The following is a 22,786-nucleotide window of genomic DNA, read 5'->3' on the forward strand; positions in this document are numbered from 1 at the left end:
CAAATACACTGATGTGAATTAAATAAAAAGTAATGTATGCATACAAGAGCCAAGCAAATACAAGAAATTTGAGAGGGAAAAAAAATACAGCATTTGACCAAAAGGTAATGTTATTTTCTTCTTCGTGTCTAAATTTTTAAAAAGCAGGAACCTAAAAACAAGGAGCCGGGTGGGTGGTGGTGGGGGGGGGATGTCTTGAAATATTTTATGTATTTTTAAACCAATTAATGACGTGTACTGAAATCAAAGAAAGTTAGCTTGCCTTCAAGCCAGACAGAAAACCAACTACAATGAGCCTCCGAATAAATGGCTAGGGCTCCTTCACTACAGCCATCTATTTTCAGTTCCCCTGTTTTCGGGAAGAGAACTTTAAAGTGCGTTTTCTAACTCCACGAGTCGCAAAGAGGAAGAGGTCACTTGCTGTCCCGCTCCTGGCAGAAGCAGGTTTCCCGAGCTCCGCCCCAGAGGGCCCCGGCGCCGGCCCCGCCCGGGTACGCGCAGCCCGCGGGTGCACCGGAGCCAGCGCCCCAGCCCGGCTGCTGCGCGGCGTTGCGGCGCGGGGCCGGCGGGGCCGGCAGGGCCTGCCTGACCGGGGGCGTGGGCAGCAGCGGTGCTCCGGGGCTGGAGCAGCGCCAGCCCTCCGCCTCCCGACCACAGCGGCAGAGCGCAAGGCGGCGGCCACCTGACAACGCGCACAAACAAGAAGGCGCGGCAGCCGCGGGGACTTCGCGCCTCTGGGACACCGGGCCTGGGGGGCCCCCCGCCCCCCAGGCTGCGCTTACCCCAACCTCCTCGGCTTCCTCCTTCTCCTCCTCTGGCCGTGGGCACCCACGGGCCCCAGAGCCCCCCGCTACGGTTCTCAGCTGATGGGCGGTGGCACTGGGGCTCCCAGTCCGCATGCGCACAATTCAGCTCTGGGAAGGAGGCGGGGCTGGCTCCCTTCTCGTTGGCCGGCGAGATTGAGTGACAGCCACTCTGCCCCGCCCCCTCTGAGTCTCAGCTAAGGAATAAGGTACCAAGAAAATTGCAAGGGAGGTGTTTTTGAGGCCTCGACTAACGGAAGGCAGACGTCTTAGCCAGCGTCCAAAAAACCAGAGGAGCGAACGGAGAGCATCCGTCTTTATCGGGTGATGGCGGCCTCCCTAGACTTGTATCTTCAGCCCGCCCCATCAGGTCCGCCCATCTTCTCCTTACTCTGCATTAGAACGTATTCAGGGCTCCATTAAAAAATGCTAAAGCAAATATGCAATCCTAGAGGGAACAATGACAAAATAAGTGAAGAGTCACCCTCGTGTGCCCATTTAGTAGACAGATTTTCTTTTTCTTTTTCTTTTTCTTTTTAAGATTTTATTTATTTATTTGACAGAGATCACAAGTAGGCAGAGAGGCAGGCTGAGAGAGGTGGGGGGGAAGCAGGCTCCCTGCTGAGCAGAGAGCCCAATGCAGGACTCCATCCCAGGACCAGGAGATCATGATCCCAGCCCAAGGCAGAGGCTTAACCCACTGAGCCACTCAGGCACCCCTCAGCTTACTTTTAATCGTCTGCTTTTAAGAGAAAAATGGGAACAAGAAATATTTCCTATTTCACATCTTTCCTGAAGAAAACTACAGTAAGTGTTTTAATAAACAGCAACTTACATTCTGCCTCTAAAAAGGGAGCAATAGAGTGGGCATGCTGGCCAAGAAAAAGGAATTCATCCTATCTAAAGGCAGCATGATTCAGTTAGCACCGACTGCACTTTGAGGAAATTCAGATTTTTATGTGAAATTCTTCTTTTTCAATATTTTTAGACTTTTGTATAACATTCTGTGATCAAATAAAGTAGGTATTCCAACTTCTATAATAGGCAATAGTTTCAACCATAGAATATAAAAAAAACAAACAAAAAAAAGCTGGAGGGGACCTTACAGAAAATCTAGCTCTAATCCCTCATTTAGCAAGTAAGTTAAGGAAACTGAAAACCAAAGAAACTTCATCAAAAGTACACAAACAGGGGCACCTGGGTGTCTCAGTGGGTTAAAGCCTCTGCTTTCTGCTCAGGTCATGATCCCAGGGTCCTGGGATCTAGCCCCAATGGTGCTCTCCACTCAGCAGGGAGCCTGCTTCCCTTCCTCTCTCTCTGCCTGCCTCTCTGCCTACTTGTGATCGCTGTCTGTCAAATAAATAAATAAAAACTTTTTTTTTTAAAAAAGTACACAAATAATTATGAGCAACATAGGTCCAGATGACTTAATTCAGAATTTTTAGTTCTTCCTGCCATATCATGCATTCAGCAAATATTCATTGAGAGGCTGCCATGTGGCCTGTACTATTTCAGGGGCTTCAGGTATCAAGATTTGTGGGGTGTATAGTATTTTCCCTCAAGGAACTCAAGAAGTGAGATCCTTCTCAGGATACTGTAAGAAGTACTGTGATAAAGATTTGTACACAGCATGGCGGGAGCCCAGGGATAAGGATGACTTAGTATGTGGTCAGGGACCATTTCAAGGGGGAAGTGTTAACAGAATCTTAAAAGATGTGTAATAGTTCCCTGGGAAGACAAGATGAGAAAGGACATTCCAGTGAAAAGGAAGAGCACATAAAAATTCACAGGCAAGTGCAAACTCATAGGGATCTCCACATAATTTTATTTAGATGAAGCACAGTGGGTGAATTCGAGGGCCAAAAGACTGGAAAGGCAAGTGGAGTTTATGTAATGAAAAACCTTTTCTATATCATGTTAAATGAGTATCTAAGAGGAGCTGAACTATTAAAGGATTTTGAACAAAAGTGTGATGTGCTTATAATTCTGTGCTATGAAGAAAACTGGAGAAATGGGGGATATTCAAAGGAAATAACACTGATACCGGAGAGAGAGAGAGAGAGACTGCAACCATTTAAAAAGCTATTGTTGGGGGTCGGGAAAGGGGGGGGTGAGGTTATGGACGTCAGGGAGGCTACGTGCTATGGTGAGTACTGTGAAGTGTGTAAACCTGGCGATTCACAGACCTGTACCCCTGGGGTAATAATAAATTAGTAATAGTGTAAGTGTAATAATACAGTTATATGTTTATAAAAAAAATAAAATAAATAAAAAATAAATTAAAAGCTATTGTAATAGTGGCACATCCCCAATTTAGAATCTCCCCAGTATCAGAGATGCTGAAAGATGGTCTTAAGACAAATGCACTGGGAAAGAAAAGGGAAGGCCTACTTCGAGAAATATTAGGAAGACTTGGAAATTAATTGGATATGAAGAATGGAAGAGATGACTACTATTTTTGGGATGTGAGCTGAATGTGATGTAGCTGTCCGGGATCTAAGGTCGCTAATAGAGTAATTGCAGTTTGAGGATGATGGTGCTGGAATGGGGGAGCAAAGCTACATTAAGTTAAGCTTTGGATGTGTTGTAGTTAAAATTCTGGGGAAGTGATATTCAGTTTGTGATGTCCTCCAGGTACTTTGAAAATGTGAGCTGGAATTCAAGGTAGAGCTCTGGCTGGAGCTATGAGAAGAGATGAAGTCATTAACTCTCAGGATGGAATGTTATGGACTCCTGTGTTTCAGGGAGGGCTGAGGAAAAAAAAAAATCCTGAAAAGGAGTAATCAGAGAGCTGGAGAGTACACCAGGAAAAGGTGTAGGAGAGAATGGAGGAAAACATTTCAAAAAGAGGAAATGCTCTATGACATCACATGTCACAGAAAGTTCAAGTAAATTAAGAACCAAAAGTTGTGCCTTGGACATGAGAATTAGGAAGTGGTTGGTGAACACAAAAGGGAATTTTAATCATTCAAGGAACGATCATGAAAAGAACTCATATCTGCATAAGTCCTATTGCATTTTTCAAACATCTTTCCTGTTTCCTGAACCCAGGGCTATGGGAGGGAAAGTGCAATGTAACAGAGAATCTGAGGCTCAGTGGCCTTTGGGGTTCTCTTCCTCGTTACTGACTGACTGAACCAGAACCAAGGTTCAGCTCTTTGAATACTTCTCCTGGGCTCTTTCCATTTTTTTTTTCATGTTTTGAAATATGTCATGAGTGGATTCCTTTCACGTCCTTTGAGCACTAGACTATATGGTAACCCTGCAAAATTTAGAGTCACAGAGGGCAAATGAATTCCAAAAGCATTCCTGACATTTGTAGCAACCCATCTGAGCCTCTGCCTGCGATTTAGGGAAATTCAGTGGGGGGCCTTGAACCCTGTGGGACTCAAAATTCTGCCCATTTAATCAGTAATCATTTCATTTCTCAAACAAGTCCTTTATACTTGCAGGAGTTACTTACATAGGAAGCCTTGTAATTTGGATATTTCTAGAGCTAGTAATTTTGGGGATTTGGGTCTTCTTGGAAAGATTTTTCAAGGGCAATCAGAAGTCCTTAAGTGGGAATTGTATCAACATATTTGTTGTGTCCTTATTAATATAAATACCACCCCTGCCGTGTAGGATGGGGACGTCTCCCATTGCTCTAGCTCTAGTGTTTGGAAGAGCAATTCCAGCGCATGGAAGGAGATCATTACCTATTTATTCAATGGTCCATGAACTAAAATTAATTTTTAAAAGACCACCGTGTGACCTTGAGGGAGAGCCAGAGAAGAGACACAAGAGGAAAAATATATCAAGACTAGGAATTTATTGATAAATGAGAGGTACAAGTTGACTTATAAGAGTGTACTTTTGATTTATAATACAATGGAAAAACCACAGCTATTCTAAGAAATATATGCTAGTTTAAAAGGCAGCTTAAATGAATATCTAATAAATAAGAGTTTGTTTTATTGTGCCTTATTCTGAAGCATCTCCATCTCCCTCTGCCATGTGCTTGTTTTCTAAAACCATACAAGTGCCTAGTGATAGGTCAAACACAGAACAGATTCTGCTCTGACTTTTAAACACATGTAGTAAATAAGCATCCCATAGAAATCTTACATGAACAATTATGGTAGGATGATTGGTATGTTCAATGCCAGTTTCACGTCCTACACATTGTTGGCATGTCCCTCTGTCTGTGTCTCAATCCACAGCAGCAGCCTCCTCATCAATGTCTCTGTATCCAGTTCTACTCAAGTTCATTATCATCAAAGCCACTCCTGAGTATTGGAAGCATGGATCAGAAAACATCACTCCAGGCTTTATGGCATCCCCATGATTGCAGCATGCAATCCTTAAAATGAATCCTTAAAAAAGAAAATGCTGGGACGCCTGGGTGGCTCAGTTGGTTGGGCAGCTGCCTTCGGCTCAGGTCATGATCCTGGCGTCCTGGGATCGAGTCCCACATCGGGCTCCTTGCTCATCAGGGAGCCTGCTTCTCCCTCTGCCTCTGCCTGCCATTCTGTCTGCCTGTGCTCACTCTCTCTCCCTCTCTCTCTCTCTGACAAATAAATAAATAAAATCTTTAAAAAGAAAATGCTTGGGCTTGGCAGGGCTGGGAGGTTGTGTACGTTGGAAGAAGGAATCAGCAAAGGGCATCTGTGGGGAAACCATATTTTGATATAATCTTGAAGATTCACAGCACACGTTTGTAAATAAAAATCTGGACGATGTGGTTCAGCAAAATAGCACGTATAACTTTCTTTAACTCAGGTTTTTTCTGAATGTATTTGATGGTAGAATTTTATATTAAATGTTTGTGAAGACCTTCAAAATACACATTGTGGAAAACATTGCTCTCAACATCAAGTCCAAACCCCTTCTCATAGGGTGATTGATGATATGTCCAGTTTGCCTAGGACAGTTCCCATTTATGCTTGTTGTCCCAGTCTTTTGTCTGTAGAGGACCCCCTTTTATTCTCAAAAGTGTCCCAGTTCAGATGATACATTACATGGTCACCTAATACATAAGGACCTACATGATCTAGACCCTGCCTTTCCCTGCATGAAAATTTATGCTTTGGAATATGCCAGCTTAAAAAACTTCTCCATCTTTTTAAGCTCCCACCTCCCTCCCACTAGTTCTCTAGCCACACACCAGAGGTTTTCTTATTTTTGTGATCTGCTCAGGCAGTTCCCTTTAACTAGAATATGTTCTCTCTTCCTCCTCATTTTTTAAGCAAACTCTTTATTTTAGAATAACTGCAGACTTATAGAAGAGTTGCAAAGATAGTTCAGAGTTCTCATATATACCGTACCCAGATTCTCCTAACTTGAACATGTTACATAATGACAGTGCATTTGTCAAAACCAGGAAATTAATGTTGATGTAGTAGTAGCAACCAAAGTATTGATTTAATTTACTTAACTAGTTTTTCATTGATGTCCATTTTCTGTTCCTAGATTCAATCTGGTATACCAGATTTTACTTACAGAGCACGTTTCTGTGGTCTCCAATCCATGACAGCTTTCTGTCTTTCCATTTTCGTCATGACCTCGATACCTGCTAAAACTAGTGGTCAGTTGGGGTGCCTGGGTGGCGCAGTCGGTTAAGCATCCAACTCTTGGTTTTGGCTCAGGTTGTGATCTCAGGGTCGTGGGATCAAGCTGGGTGTCAGGCTCTGTGCTCAATGCTTTGTATACATAAGATTCTCTCTCCCTCTATTCCCACCTACCCTCCCCACACCCGATGCTCTCTTTCTTTCCCTCTAAAATAAAATAGGGACACCTGGGTGACTCGGTTAGGCATCCGCCTTTGGCTCAGGTCACAATCCCAGAGCCCTGGGATCGAGTCCCACATCGAGCTCTCTGCTCATCAGGGAGCCTGCTTCTTCCTCTGCCTGCTGTTCCCCCTGCTTGTACTCCCTCTCTCTCTCTCTGTGTCAAATAAATAAATAAAATATTTTTCAAAATAAAATAAAAATAAATCTTAAACATATATATTAAAAATACTGGTCAGGTGTTTATGTGCCTCAGTTTAGGTCTGACTAATGATTAGACTGGCATATAGATTTTTGGAAGGAATACCACAGAGATGGAATGTTCTCATTATACCATTTTGAGGGGCACATGGTAATCAGCATGGTCTGTTACTGGTGATGTTACCCCTGATTACTTGGTTAAGGTGATGCCTGTGAGTTTTCTCCAAATTGAAGTTACTATTTTTGCACTTCCATACTATATTCATTAAAAGAGAATCCCCAAGTTCAGTTCACAATCAAGAGGAGAATTGAGTTCCTCCTCTGGAGGGGAGAAATAACAAAAATGTATGGACATGTGTTGAAACTACCACAATAATTAGTAAATACTTGGAGAGAGATGCTTCGTGACTAAGTGCATATCTGATTTTTCCTTGAAGTTTTGCCCACTGATCTTAGCATTCATCAGTATTTTTGCCTACAACAGTTATTGCTGTTGTGTTCTAAAGGGATTTTCTATTTCTTTTCTTCTGTATTGAATATTTATCACTTCTCCCAAGTTGATTTATTTTTTCAATAATTTTTTTATATCAGTATGGATTTATGGATATTTATTTTATTCTTTAGGTTATAATTAAGTTACCTTTTCACCATTAGTAATATTTTTAGGTTAGCTCGGTGTCTTTTTTTTTTTTTTTTTTTTTTTTTGTAGCACTTCCTTACTTGATACAACAAGGTGCTCCAAGCTCAGTCATTTGCTTGGACCTATTGTTCCTTTTAGGGAGAAATTTTATTAAGAAACCAAGATTTGTGTGCTAGTCTTCTCATTGTACTGGGGCGTCATGACTTCTGTGCCCTCGTAGTCGACAGAACTAGCAAATCTATGTATATATTAACTCATGTATACACATGTATCTAATTTTATATGGATCTCTCTACCTATCTATCAACATCAGTTCACATGGATATTTTCAGCTCTAATCTGACATCACAGGGTTATTTCTACCATTCCCTGCTTCCTTATTGCTAGCATATTTCTCTAATAGTGAGGAACCTGGCTCTTATTATCTCTAATTCAATTCTTACTTATATAATGCAGTTTCAGAATTCTTTTTTTTTTTTTTTTTAAGGAGGGGTAGGGAGCATAGGGAGAAGGAGAGAGAGAATCTTAAGCAGCCTCCTTGCCTAGTGCAGAGCCCAATGCTGGGCTCGATCTCACAACCCTGAGATCTTGACTGGAGCTGAAATCAAGAGTCAGACATGTAATCGACTCAACTACCCGGGAGCCCCATAGTTTCAGAATTCTTTTTTTTTTTTTTTTAAGATTTTTATTTATTTATTTGATAGAGAGAGATCACAAGTAGGCAGAGAGGCAGGCAGAGAGAGAGGAAGGGAAGCAGGCTCCCCGCTGAGCAGAGAGCCCGATGTGGGGCTCGATCCCAGGACCCTGGGATCATGACCTGAGCCGAAGGCAGAGGCTTAATCCACTGAGCCACCCAGGCGCCCCTAGTTTCAGAATTCTTAATCCATACTTCTGTGAGAGAAAAACTTGAGTACAGTGTTTATGGAAAATTCTTTTTGTCTTTAGCCAGACAGTATTGAGTCAAAACAATGTTTTCCAAAATTACCAAGATCAGTTCTTTTTCCCACACTCCCTGCACTGAAGTTGGACTACATTTGTGTTGCAATTAGATTCATTTGTCACATGTCTGTGTTCTGCCTGGGATTCACCAAACTGGTTGACTTTTTTATCTTAAATCTGAGTCAAGTTTACTCTTTGTGATATACAGTTCTACGGACTTTTGACAAATGAGTGGAGTCATGTATCTATCACCCCAGTACCCTAAGAACAATTTTGTCTCCTTAAAAATTCCCTTTTGCTAGAACTTTTAGTCAACTCCTTCCCAACCTTTGTCCACTACTTATGTTCTCTGTCCCTTTAGTTCTGTGTTTTCCAAAATATAAATTGAATCATACAATATGTGGTCTTTTGAGTCTGACTTTTTTCCTTTACTGGAATTCTTTTATTTTTTAATTATTTTTTAAATTTTCTTTTTAGAAAGGCAGACTTTCCATCTGCAGGGCTTCATTGGGATGTGTCTGGAGTGTTAAAAGCTTGACTATCCTACTTTCTCCTACAAATGGACCTTGAAAGCTTATATGGTGGTTCTAGCAGGGGAGGGAAGCTACTTGTATACATCTGACCAAGACCAGTCCTCCTGTGTTTGGGAAGGTCAGAATCTTCAACCCAGAGTGCTGCTTCAAGAGAGATGCACATGAAGCTAATTATAAGGGAGGAAGGAGACACATGCCAAGCCAGTGGGTTCAGCCAAACCCACCCTGGTGATCAGTGGAGTGACAGATGTCGCACAACCTACGAGCATTCTTTTAAATACATATGCATTGTATAAGTCTATAGTTTGTTCCTTTCCAAGGCTGAGTGGTATTCCATTGTTTGGATATAATGCTGTTTGTTCATTCACTTACTGGTTGCTTCCAACTTTTGGCAATTATTAATAAAGCTTCTATGTATATCTGCATACAGGTGTTGATAAAAAAGTATGTAAGTTTTCAGTTCACTTGGGTAAAAATACCTAGAAGTAAGGTTGTTGGGTTGTGTAAAAATAAGTTTAATTTTATAAGAAACTGCCAAATTGTTTTCCAAAGTGACTTTATCATTTTGTGTTCTCACCAGCGATGAATGAGGATTTTTGCAGCTCTAAATCCTTGTCAACATTTGATAGTTAGATTTCCTTTTTAAATTTCTAATTTAATTGCAGTTTACACTCTAATAGTGTGGTGGCTACTTGTTGTGGTTTTCATTTCATTTCCATAATGATATGGATCATCTTTTTATGTACATGTTTGAAATCCATCTTTAATTTTTTTTTAAGATTTTTATTTATTTATTTGACAGAGAGAAATCACAAGTAAGCAGAGAAGCAGGCAGAGAGAGAGGAGGAAGCAGGCTCCCTGCTGAGCAGAAAGCCCGATGTGGGGCTCGAACCCAGGACCTGGGATCATGACCTGAGCCGAAGGCAGCGGCTTAACCCACTGAGCCACCCAGGCGCCCCTCCATTTTTAATTTTTAGTGAGGTGTCTGTTGAGATCTTTCGCCCATTTTTTGTTGTTGTTGAGTTGTCTTCTACTGTTGAGTTTTAAAAGTCCTTTATATGTTTTGGTGCTTTATCAAATGTGTCATTTGCAAGTATTTCCTCCCATTTTACAGCTTGTCTTTTTGTTTTCCTTGCAGTGTCTTTCACAGACAAAGATTTTTAATTTTGATAAAGTCCAATTTGCTGGATTCTTCTTTTGTGGATCCTGCTTTTTTACTGTTCTTTTTTACTGTGCTTTTTTACTAATCTTTCATCACCAGACCCCAGAGTTATAGAGATCACTCTTTTATATTTTCTTCTTGCAGTTTTATAATTTTACATTTCACCTTTAGGTCTCTAATCCATTTTGAATTAATTTGTGTATAATGTCTGAGGGTTGTACCAAAGTTCTTTTTTATTTATTTTTTACCTACGGATATCTAATTATTCTAGCACCATTTATACGAAAAAATTATCCTTTCTCCATTGAATTGCCTTTGCATTTTGTCAAAAAATAAATGCCTATATTTGTGTCGATCTATTTCTGTTCTATCTATTCTGTTTCATTGATCTATGTGTCTACTTTCTCACCAACATCATGCTGTTTTAGTTACTAAAACTCTAGAATAAGTTTTGAAATTGGGTAATATGAGTCTCTGATTTACTATTTTACTTTCCAGGGTCATTTTGGCTTTTCAGTTTTTTGGACTTTCTATACAAATTTTAGAAGCAGCTAATCAATACCTACAAAATATTGCTGGACCCTTGGTGGGGACTACATTGAATTTATAGAATACACTGAGGATAATAGATGATAATGAGACTTCCAACTCATGAACGCAGTATACCTCTTTACTCACTTATATTTACTTTTACTTTTTATCAGTGTTTTATAATTTTCAGTATATAGATCTTACACATATTTTGTGAGTCATATGTAATTTCTTCATTCATTGCTATCATAAACATGTTTTCTTTAATTCAAATCCACTTGATCTTAACTGATCTGTAGAGTTTATTCACATGTAAAGTTATTATTGCTGTGTTTGAGTTAAAATCTACCAGCTTTCTAATCATTGTTAATTTATTCCATTTGTTATTTTCCTTTTTCTTTCTTCCCTGGGTTTACAATTTTGAAATAACTTTATTTTATGTCCTGTATTGACTTATTATATATGCCTTTTAAGAAAATAATTTATACCTCTTTTAAAAATTAATCTTCAAGTAATATGTATCTGAAGACCTTGCAACAGTATATTCCCAGGTCCTCCTTCTCATTTCTTATGTTCTTTGTCATGCATTTTACTTTTACATATGCTATAAAAACATAAAGTATTTTTCTATTTTTAGTACAAAGGCATCCATCTTTTAGAGCAGCTTAATATGAGAGAAAAAATTATTTTAACTTTAGAACTTCTATTTCTGAATCTCCATTTCTTTGGGTAGATCCAAGTTTATGACTTACATCCTTTTCACCTGAGTGATTTTTTTTCATCTTAGAGTGAAAAAGACAAAGAAAGCAGAAAACTTAAAGAATGATTTATATTTATGGCACATGTAGGGGAGGGGAAAAAAAGCTTTTCCTTTACTCTCTTAAATTCAGTCCCTGAGGCTTGTGAATTAAAGCAATAAAAGACAGATTAGCAGGACAAAAAGGTTGATTTTGCATGCATAGAGGAGCCAGCAAAAGAAGTAGCTGGTGTGTCAAAGGGATAAAGATGAAGGCTTATATCTAACTTAGTAGGGGAAAGGTACAGAGGAGAAAAAGTCTTCTTATGAGAAAAACAAATAGGTTAAGTTAGAAAAACAAGTAGATTTTTAGGAGAATAGACTGGAGATAAGAAAGTTTGTGATAATGTTTGTCTAGACAGATCTGGGCAGTCTTAAAACTCCCCTGGAGAAAGGATTTGGGTTAGGTTATATTCCAGTTCTCCTCTTCACAACAGTCTAATTTCCCAGAAGTTGTTGCTTTTAGTCAGAGAAGAGAAGCTTTGAAAAGGACCCTCCTCCCCTTTTCTCATCTGTTGAATCTCAAACATCTTCAGTTTAAAACAATCTTTATGCCAAAGTGGTATATTTTGGAGTGGCATATTCTGATCCTCTCCACACAAAAATGTCCAATTTCTTCATTAAAATCATAAACAAAGTGGAAGAGAATGAAGAATGAAGAGAAAATAGTTTCAGGTTCAAATACAAATGGTTTACATCCCGTTATCATTTGTAAGAAAGACAACTCTCCTGTAGTAGAGGTTACGGACACACCGGCCATATTCATTTACCTGCCCCAGTAACCAAACCACAGTTGCCGTATTGCACAGAAAGAATCACAGTTGCCTTCTCTGCATAATTGCTTTTGGCTGGAGGGGCAGCTACCCCACTCAGGAGGCAATGTTCCCTGACCCACAGACTCTGGCAAAGACTGATTGACACCAGCTCCTGGGCTTGTGGTGGGACTGATTCTCGTGCTCCTGATCTTCCCCTGGCGAAGGGACTGAAACTAGTCTCCAGTGGAGACCACAGCCCCAGCTTTCTCCTTGCTCATCCCACTTTCCTAATTCCCCTCTCCTTTGAGCATTCTTCCTCACCTGTCTTATTCCCCACTTCAGTTTCTGTGCTTAGGAAACAGTCTAACACATCACACTAGAAAGATGACAAAAAGTTCAGAATAGACAATTCACAGAAGTTATCTTAGTTTACTTTTCCTAAAAAAATAGAGCCTAAGGCAAATTTTACATACTAAAGCTTTTTAAATTGAAATATATTTGAAATGTAACATTGTGTAAGTTTGAGATGTATGACATGTTAATTTCATACACTGGTATATTGCAATATGATTACCATTGTATTGTTAGCCAACATCTGGATTATGTCACATAATTACCATTTCTTTTTTGTGGTGGCAGTAATGAAGATCTTGGGTTTTAACAGTGTTGAAATAAATTTCTAAGCCCCACATTAAGCCACTCCTATACAGGATGCCATGTCAGCAAATCAAAACTTATATTAAGTTTCTTGTCCTTGTATAGGACCTGCTTAACCAGGAAAGCGGTATTTCTAGTTAGTCAATCCCCAAAAGCCAATCCTCACCTCAAACGAGGCTGACTCTGGCTCCAGCAATTGGATATTTTCTGTTTTTCTTTTCATTGTTCTTTACTCTTCATTTTATAAAAGTTTACTGCCTCCTACCCCATTTTATAGTTCTCTAAAGGAGATTATTCACTTCATGAAGTGATAAATAGAGGGTGTTTTTTAAGTTTTTTTTTTTTTTTTATTTGACAGACAGATCACAAGTAGGCAGAGAGGCAGGCAGAGAGAGAGAGGAGGAGGAGGCAGGCTCCCTGCTGAGCAGAAAGCCCCATCCGGGACTCGATCCCAGGACCCTGAGATCATGACCCGAGCCGAAGGCAGAGGAATTAACCACTGAGCCACCCAGGCGCCCCTTCTTTGATCATTTCTTAATAGCAAGTTTGATGTTTATAATACAGGATTGTTGTCTATAATCAATATACTGTGCAGTAGATCTCAGGGCTTACTTATCTAATAGTTGCAAGTTTGTCTCTTTAACCAACATCTCTCCTATGCCCCGAATCCCACATAGTAAAGTTTTACAATAATTCTAGGGCAGCAAATACAAGGTAAAAGGGGGAGCAAGGCAGGAAAGGAGGGAGGACAAATACAAAGTGGCATATCACCAAGAAAACATGGTTTAGTCAATTATAAATATTTAAAGATTTATGTATTTATTTGAGGGAGAGAGAGAGAGAGTATAAGCGGGAGAGGCAGAGGGAAAGGGAGTGAAAATCTTAAGCAGAATCCCCCCTGAGTGAGTAGCCCCATGTGGGACTTGATGCAGGGCTCGATATCATGACCCCAAGATCACAACCTGAGCCAAAACCAAGAGTTGGACGCCCAACAGACTGCACCACCCAGGCATCCCATGGCTTAGTCAGTTGGGACCACTGACTTGGGACAGCTTCCAGATTGGCTACCCTGATAGGTTTTCCAGATAACCACTGTGCCTTGGCACAAAATCTGGAGCAATGCAAGGGAAGAGGGTGAAGGGGGGAGGGGAATATTTACTTTTGCTTTCCTTCTTCTTCTTGATTCTCATGGATCAAAGTTCACCCCACGGAGCATTAAGTCCCCCTACAGTTTCAGGTGATGTTACTCAGGTTCTAGAAAGTCAGATCCAAAATGTAGAAATGGACATTGTTTCAAGGAGAAAGGGGAAAGCAAGCCATGGCCTTCGTGCGCTGGACTGGCTGGGAGCTGCGTACTGGAGCAGCTAGAGCTCACTCACAGTTCGTGAAGAAGGCTTTGCAGACACCCACACTCATGGTAAGCATGCGGAGAGACACAGCAGTGTGGAACTGTCTCCAGTGGCTGGCTCTCCTGGGGACAAATGGCTACAGTCACCTGGGACTGAGCAAATCTGGGGAGATTTATAAACTGTATAAGAAGCCACCAAAATAAATTGCCAATAATCATACTTGAAAAACAGACAAAATTACATAAAGAAAAGTGAAATAAAACAAGTTGTTTTGTTGTCACTGTTTCAATCTGCTGAATAAAAAATATATCTGAATCTAGGAAGGAGACACTTAACTTAAAAGTTATTGCCATGAGGGAAAGAGACTCTTGTAATGGGGAGAACCCTCTGACAATAAGATCTGTAAATATCTCAGGAGTTAGGCTGTAGGATTTTTCTTTTATAGACAGAAGTCAGCAAGACTAGAAAGAATTGGGTGTGGCTATTTGGTCTGGACAGGAATGACAAGAGCAGAAAATGTTTTACCCTGAAGCCAGTCTCTTCTCCAGAGAGACTATTAAGGAGGGGCTGGTTCTGTGCTGCCCCAGGCTGAGTTTGGACCAAAGTTCAGACACCTGAAGAAGGAGAGAGTCTTTTTTTTTTTTTTTTTTAAAGATTTTATTTATTTGACACACAGAGAGAGAAATCACAAGCAGGCAGAGAGGCAGGCAGAGAGAGAGAGAGAGAGGAGGAAACAGGCTCCCTGCTCAGCAGAGAGCCCGATGTGGGGCTCGATCCCAGGACCCTGAGATCATGACCTGAGCTGAAGGCAGAGGCTTTAACCCACTGAGCCACCCAGGCGCCCCCCCGCCTTTTTTTTTTTTTTTTTTTTAAAGATTTTATTTAGAAGGAGAGAGTCTTAAGCAAAGTTTGGTTAAAAAGCATTTTGTTCCAACTGATCTATAGAGACCAGTAGTTCAGCAATCATTTATGAGGCAAAGAATGGGAATTTGACCTTTTATTCCTAGCCTTGTCTTATGTAAACAGGGGGGAAATCCTGGAGCCTTATCTGTGTCATAGGAGGATGGGTGGTTATTGCAATAAGTCATTTCCCAGAACACAAAATCTGTGAGGGCCTTAGCCATCACTGTTTTTCAAGATCACAGAGCTCAGGTCAAGTGCAAGCATTGTTAGACCAAACAGGCTGGCAATTTGAGAGAGAATGATAGTACACAGTGCTGACAGGTGTAGGATACGGGGGGATGGACACTTTTACTAAGTGGTGGCTGTACAAAAGGACACGGCCATCCTGCAAACATTTAATTTCAGTGCACTAATTCTTCAGCCCATCAACCCCACCTCTAGAGATTACATGGAGGAAATGCTTGGATAACTATATAATGAAATGAGATATATTACAATATCATTTAAGTTATCAAACATTTAGGAACGACATAAGTAACCTGTCAATGGGACTTGTGAAGGATATTCGCACACACATAATGCATTAACAAAGAGAATGAAGAGGCAGAATGTAGTGTGATGGTTAAAAGTCTCGTCTCTGGATTTAGGCTGCCTAGGCTCAAACCTCAGCACCAACACTTACAGATGTGTAATCTTGGGCAATCACTCTGTGTCCCTCAGTTTTCTTAACTGGGAAATATGGGTGTATCTACCTTGTAGACTTATTGGAAAAACTAAATGACTTAATAGATGATAGCATATTGTAATACAAATATATCTGTATAGTTAGTAGTACCAGATTGATGGTACTGACATCCAAGACGTTTGCCATGTATGAAAATCTAGTTAAAAATGAAATATGTGTTGGGGCGCCTGGGTGGCTCAGTGGGTTAAAGCCTCTGCCTTTCGCTCAGGTCATGATCCCAGCGTCCTGGGATTGAGCCCCGCATCGGGCTTTCTGCTCTGCAGAGAGCCTGCTTTCTCCTTTCTCTGCCTGCCCCCCTGCCTGCTTGTGATCTCTCTCTCTTTATTTATTTAATGATCTCTCTTTATTTATTCGTGATCTCTCTCTCTTTATTTATTTAAATAAAACCTTTTAAAAAAAATGAAATATGTGTTATGAAGCCAGCTTTGAAATATATAGAGACAGAAGAAGAGAGAGAGAGAAACAATAATATCTGGAAAAATACACATAGGCAGAGCTTAAGTTTTAATTTTTTACTTAGATATTTCTAAACCATTCAATTTTTTCTTTTAACAAAATCTATGGGAAAAAATAAAACCATATCCTCTTTGAAAATATATGAGTATGTGGATAGTCAGGGAATAGGGTAGGGTAGAGTGGGGATTCCATGGGTTAGGGTTATATTTGATCCTGGGGTAATAACTCTTTGGTCTTTGCAGTTGAAGAGAGAATGATTTCCATACATTCACGTTTGTGGTGAGATTATAGAATATAGAATATAGAATATAGTCTTTGAAAGTTTAAACATCTAAGTATATTACAAAACTCTCATAACCAGAACAGTATGGTATTGTCATAAAAACAGACATCTAGATCAATGGAACAGAATACAGAGCCCAGAAATAAACCCATGCATATATAATCAATAAATTGATGACAAAGGGTCCAAGAATATACAATAGGAAAAAATAGGTTCTTCGATAAATTGTGTTGGGTAAGCTGAGCAACCACATGTGGAAAGATTGAACATAAGACCCCAAACCATAAGGCTTCTAGAAGAAAACTTAAGGAGTAAGCTCTTTGGCATCAGTCTTGGCGAATGACTTTTTGAATTGGATACCAAAACAACAAAAGTAAAAATAAATGAGTGGGACCACATCAAACTAAAAAGCTTCTGGATAACGAATGATCCCATCAATAAAATGAAAGCCACCTGTGGAATGGAAGAAAGTATTTGCAAATCATATATTTGACAAGGGGTTGTTATCAAAATATGCAAAGAACTCATACGACAATAGTAAAAAGACAATCCAGTTTCAAAATGTGCAGAGGATCTGAATATACATTTTCCCAAAGAAGGCCAAGAGGCAGGTACGGGAAGTGATGAATATTGCTAATCATCAGGGAAATGCAAATCAAAACCACAGTAACTGATCACCTCGCTCCCGTTACAATGGCCATTATCAAAATCAAGAAATAACAACTGTCGGTGAGGATGTGGAAAAAGGTAACCTTCATGCACTGGTGGTGGGAATGTAAGTTGGTGCAGCTACTATGAAAAATGGTATGGAGGTTCCTCAAAAAATTAAACAAAATCACTCTGTGATCCAGTGATTCTACTCGTGGGTATTTATCTGACGGAAACAAAATCGTTAGCCTGAAAAGATATCTGCACCCCCGTGTTCACTGCAGCATTATTTACACTAGACAAGACATGGAAAGGACCTAATTGTTTGCTCATAGATGAATGCATAAAAAATTGTGGTATACATACAACGGAATATTATTTAACCATAAAAAGAAGGAAATTCTGCCATTTGCAACGCTGATGGAACTTGAGGGCAATATGCTAAATGAAATAAATCATACGGAGAAAGATAAAAACTGTACGATGTCACTTATATGTAGAATTCAAAATGAACTCGTAGACACAGAGAACAGATTGGTGGTTGCCAGAGGCAGGGGGTAGGAGGTGGGCAAAATGGGTGAACGTAGTCAAAGTTACAAACTTCTAGTTTAAAAAAGGTAAGTCCAGGGAAGCATGGTGACTATAGGTAATAGTGCTGTATTGTATATTTATTTGAAATTAGCTGAGAGTGCATGTTAAAAGTTTTCATCACCGTTATATTGTATACCTAAAGTCAATACTGTTATGTCCCCCAAAAATGGGTCCGTGATTAAAGGAGCGAGACTGATATAAAGCTAAGGTCAAGCAAAGCTTTATTTTGCACCAAGCATCAAGAATCAAACTGACCAGCCAGGGCCGCGCCTCTTACAGAGAGGGCGACCTTTCTGTTTCCCAGACTAGCTTTTAAGGGGGAAGGCCATGCGTTGGGCCTGGCCATGCACAGGTGGCCAATGAAACTGTAACACACAGAGAAATGAATGAAACTGTGTAACACACAGAGAAAGCTGCACAGTCATGCTAGGTGACCAATTGAATTACAATTTACCCTAGTAGACATTTGAACCAGCCTATCACCTTGGTCAGAATTGGTGCCCAAAAGGTGCCCAAAGGGCGGCGCCCATACTCCTTGGTAACTAGGGAAACAGTATGCATCCCCCCCACTGACCGGATGTCTCCACCTGGCCTGACCCACCCTTGTATTTGAGCTTTTTTACCTGGGGCTGGTTTCCCTGACTTGTTTTTAAGTAAGTCCCCTGGGGGAAGGGGAGCAGGGACAGTTTAACGGTTAAACAACAAGGTTATTGTTTAACCTTAATGGAAGCCTCTTGCTAAATAGGTCCTTACAAATACCATCTTAATGTCAATTATATCTCAATTTAAAAAATATGGTGTTAAGGATCAGAATGAAAGATTATTGAAGATTATTTTTTAAAAAAGTGTACATGTAAAAAATAGTGAAGAACTTCCTGCAATAGTTAGTCGGCTTAGGTACGGTTTAGGAGTTAATCAGCTGAGCCTTGGCTTTGGGTATTTCCAGTTACCAGCTCCAAAGACTCTTGTCCTCAAAACTTGCTAAACCACTTACCCTCCAACTTCCTTTTTATTCTTCTTGAAGTCACCAATATAATTTTCATGCCTCAGTTTTCACAGGCCACTGAATTGAGGAAGATAGAGATAAAAGGGTCCTGAAAATCTTTGACTTCATGAGTTTACAGAAAGAGTAGAAATCAGGGGCTCCTGAGTGGCTCAGGAGTGTCTGCCCTCCGCTCAGGTCATGATCCCAGGATCCTGGGATCGAGCCCCGCATCAAGCCCCTCATCGAGCCCTGCATCCAGCCTGGAGCCCCACCTCAGACTGCCTGTTCAGTGGGAAGCCTGCTTCTTCCTCCCCAGCTCCCCTTGCTTGTGTTCCCTCTCTCTCTATGTCTTTCTGTCAAATAAAGAAATAAAATCTTAAAAAAAAAAAAAGAGTAGAAATCAAAGACAGAAGTTCATTCCAACCCTACTTCTGCCACTTACTCTCTCTGGATTCGGGGAAGTTGCTCAAAGCCTGTTCCTCAGTTTTCCCTATGTCAGGTAGAAATGATATTACCTCCTAGAGTTGTGCTGATGAAATGAGTGAACTACGTTACGCTGCCTTGGTGAGAGTGTCTCGCATAGTGTTAGTGCTCAGCGAGTGTTAGTTCTCATTATTGCCTGAGTTGTGGGCAAGTAAAAACACCGTGCATCGATGGTGACCTTGCTTGAGGAGGGACCTCAAGAGAAGATGGTGGCGGTGCTGGGCTGTGAAGGAGGAAGAATGACCATCCTTTCCTTTGTCTTCTTCTCCTTACCCCTTCACTCTATCTCTCATCCCATTTCATATCATCTCATACTGTCTCATCCTATTTTCCACTGGAACATTTCTTGGGTTTAATTGAAGTCCCATGATCAATGACAAGACTCAACAAAAATGCATTACAGCTTTCTGTTTCGTAGATTATTGTGAAGTTATTAAGCTAAGTCAGTGAATGGGGAGGGGTTTACCGATTTAAGTTGGAAGAACAACAAGCTGCTCTTCACAACGCGTCAGGATCCTATGTATAAATGGGACCATAAGAGACTGGGGGATCTTTGTGGAGTCAGTGAACGGCATCTTGGGTCCCTTTACCTTACCCATCACAGACACTGCCAACACTCTAAACTGTTAAGCATGCTGTCAAGAAAAAGTGAAAAATCACCAGAAACAGCCACGTAGTTACAAATCCACAGGCATAAAACCTATATAACCTGTCCTTTTCTTATGCTAATGATGAACTGAAGCTCAGAGCATCTGTGAAGGGCCACAGAAGTGGGAAACTGAAGTGCCACTTGTCCTTATTAATTCAATTCAGACTCTCCACCTGGAGAGCTTTCTAGGATAAATGCCATCAAGCAGGCTCTCCTCCCAGGGTGCTCCGACCACCCCTCTCCCCCTCTCTTGGAGCACTCGTCTTCCCTCTTTCCAGAGTTCTTATCTCAGAGCACTGTGTTTACTGGGCCTCTCCCAAACTAGACTCTGAACTTACTCCCGCTAGGGATTGTGGTTTTTATCCGCATTCTTAGCACTTAGTGTGGATAACTGGTACTAGAAGGTACTCAGCAAGTATAAGTGGAATGGAGAGACCTGAATTTTCTTTCCTTCTTTTTTTTTTTAATTTTAAGATTATGTATTTATTTGTCAGAAAGCGAGCGAGAGAGCGAGAGCACAAACAGAGGGAGCAGCAGGCAGGAGAAGCAGGCTCCTCGCTGAACAAGGAACCCATTGCAGAACTCAATCCCAGGACCCTGGGGTCATGACCTAAGCCAAAGGTAGACACTTAACCAGCTGAGCCACCCAGGCCTCTCTGATTTGAATTTTCTGACCTAAGTTTAGAGATCTGTCCTTGATAACTGCGCTAAGTCCCTGGAGCAGTTTTTCCCAAAAAGAGCCTATAGAAGAATTGCAGAATCAAATGGGATGCTTGGCTAAAAAAGCATATTTCACGTTTTACTTCAGCGCTAGAGATGAGAAATTCTGGGTGGAGAGCCTGGAGTTCTTAAGAACCTCAGGTGATTCTAATGAAGACCAAAGTTCGAAAAAACTATCTGTTTCAGTGGAGGGGTGGCTTGGAAGGGAGAGCGTAGATAGCCACCTAACTGACATACTTCCAAAGTGTCTGGGGCTCATTTATGGGGGGATGGGGCTAATTTTGTGGGGAGAAGGAGCTCTTTTTAAATAGACACTTCCCTTCTGGACATTTACCTACTTAGCTTGTTTGGCTAGCCCCGTATGGTTCAGAGTGACCACTAAGGGGCAGCAGAGTTTGGGTAAAAATGAAAAGGTCATCAAACAGAATGGAAACCTTACCTTTGAAATAGTCCAGCAAGAAAGACATGCCTGGAGGGGATTAGGCTGAGCGAAACAATCAAACAAGTATCATATGGTTTCACTTATATGTGGAACATAAGGAATAGCATGGAGGACATTAGGAGAAGGAAAGGAAGAATGAAGGGGGGGATATCAGAGGGGGAGAGAAACCATGAGAGAGACTATGGACTCGGAGAAACAAACTTTGAGGGTTTCAGGGGGAGGAGGATGGGCGGATGGGTGAGCTGGGTGGTGGGTAATTAAGGAGGGCATGTACTGCCACGAGCACTGGGTGTTAGTCACAAACAATGAATCATGGAACACTACATCAAAAACTAATGAAGTACTGTATGGAGACTAACATAGCATAACTTAAAAAAAAATAAAGTTATTCTTAAGTCATAACAAAAAAAAAAGAAATACATGCCAAGAGATAATGAGTTAATATGCCCCTTCCCTTTCATACTTTTACCTATTAATTTGGGGGATCTTATTTTCAAGCATTATTATATTATATTCATTATATTATTGCTAAGTATATGATTTCTAGATTATAAGTTAAGTTCTCTCAAAACCAAGAAAATAGTGTTTAGAAACAGTTTTTTCTTAAAATCAAAGAAACTATCCCAACCGTAGGTATGTTCGACACTGATAAGTCAAGAAAGGGAAATTTCTGAAGTTGTTGAAAAAAACCTATAATATTATTCGAACAATGTGATGGGAAATATTGTATCAGTAAGATTCTGGTAAGAAAGAATCTGATTAATGGAAATTTCAGAACTATTGTTATACCCAATTTGTTTGATGCTCTATAAAATAAATCCAGCGCCTTAAAAATTTTTCTTCAGGCTGTACGTGGAATTATAAAGTCATTCACAGACTTGCAGTTTTATTGTGTTATAGTGACAATTAGTAGATGCCTGACACACAGTCAATTCGTAATAAATAATCACTCCTTTTTTTTTTAAGATACTTTTCTTTTTTTTAAAGATTTTATTTATTTATTTGACAGAGAGAGATCACAAGTAGACAGAGAGGCAGGCAGAGAGAGAGAGAGAGAGACGGAAGCAGGCTCCTTGCTGAGCAGAGAGCCCAATGCGGAACTTGATCCCAGGACCCTGAGATCATGACCTGAGCCGAAGGCAGCAGCTTAACCCACTGAGCCACCCAGGCACCCAGTAATCATTCCTTTAGTCCTGTTAGTTCCCTCAGTGACTGATTATGACATATGACGGTCCCCCAAAACACTTTCTAGTCTTTTGCTTCTACACAGATCTGTCCATCTGTCCACTGGCCAGTTCCCAGTTTGACTGTCCAGAGGCATCTCAGCTTCAACACGTCCCACCTGAAAATGCTCTCCCTGCCCCACCCCCTACGCAACTGAGTCCTCTGCTGGGTTATGCAGGCTCAAAGCAAGTAAACATCCTGGAATTCTCATTCTTTCTCACTCATTACATTGAATCCATTTTTAAATGGTTTCATGCAGAAATTTAGCTCATTAGAAAAGTTTAGGGTAGAAGCCCACCTCTCCAGGACAGCAGGAGAACCAGGTTCAGAGAGGAACCAAAGGAAGATTCCACTGCAAGAACTTTCATTCTCAGCTGACCTCTGCTGCCTCGAACCCAGGACAACATTCGCACCGCTCTTCTGACACCACTGCTGCTGCTGTGAAGACTGTCACCTGAGTTCTGAGTGCAAACGTGTGTTCACACTTCAGCCGGTGCTGTAGGGAGAGGGTCTTAACACAGGT

At 40.7% G+C, this 22,786-nt stretch overlaps 1 protein-coding gene across 1 annotated transcript in view; it reads right to left on the reverse strand.

Annotated features, from left to right (window-relative positions):
• The window catches only part of STX7 (syntaxin 7), a 50,339-nt gene extending 49,366 nt beyond the window's left edge, over positions 1-973 (reverse strand). The window contains exon 1 of the mRNA XM_047733341.1: positions 783-973. The gene's annotated coding sequence lies outside the window, so the exon portion shown is untranslated. The remainder of the gene's footprint in view (positions 1-782) is intronic.
• Between the last annotated feature and the right edge of the window lie 21,813 nt (positions 974-22,786).

The sequence above is a fragment of the Lutra lutra genome, chromosome 6 (assembly GCF_902655055.1).
Source record: "Lutra lutra chromosome 6, mLutLut1.2, whole genome shotgun sequence".
NCBI classification, from domain to species: Eukaryota; Metazoa; Chordata; class Mammalia; order Carnivora; family Mustelidae; genus Lutra; species Lutra lutra.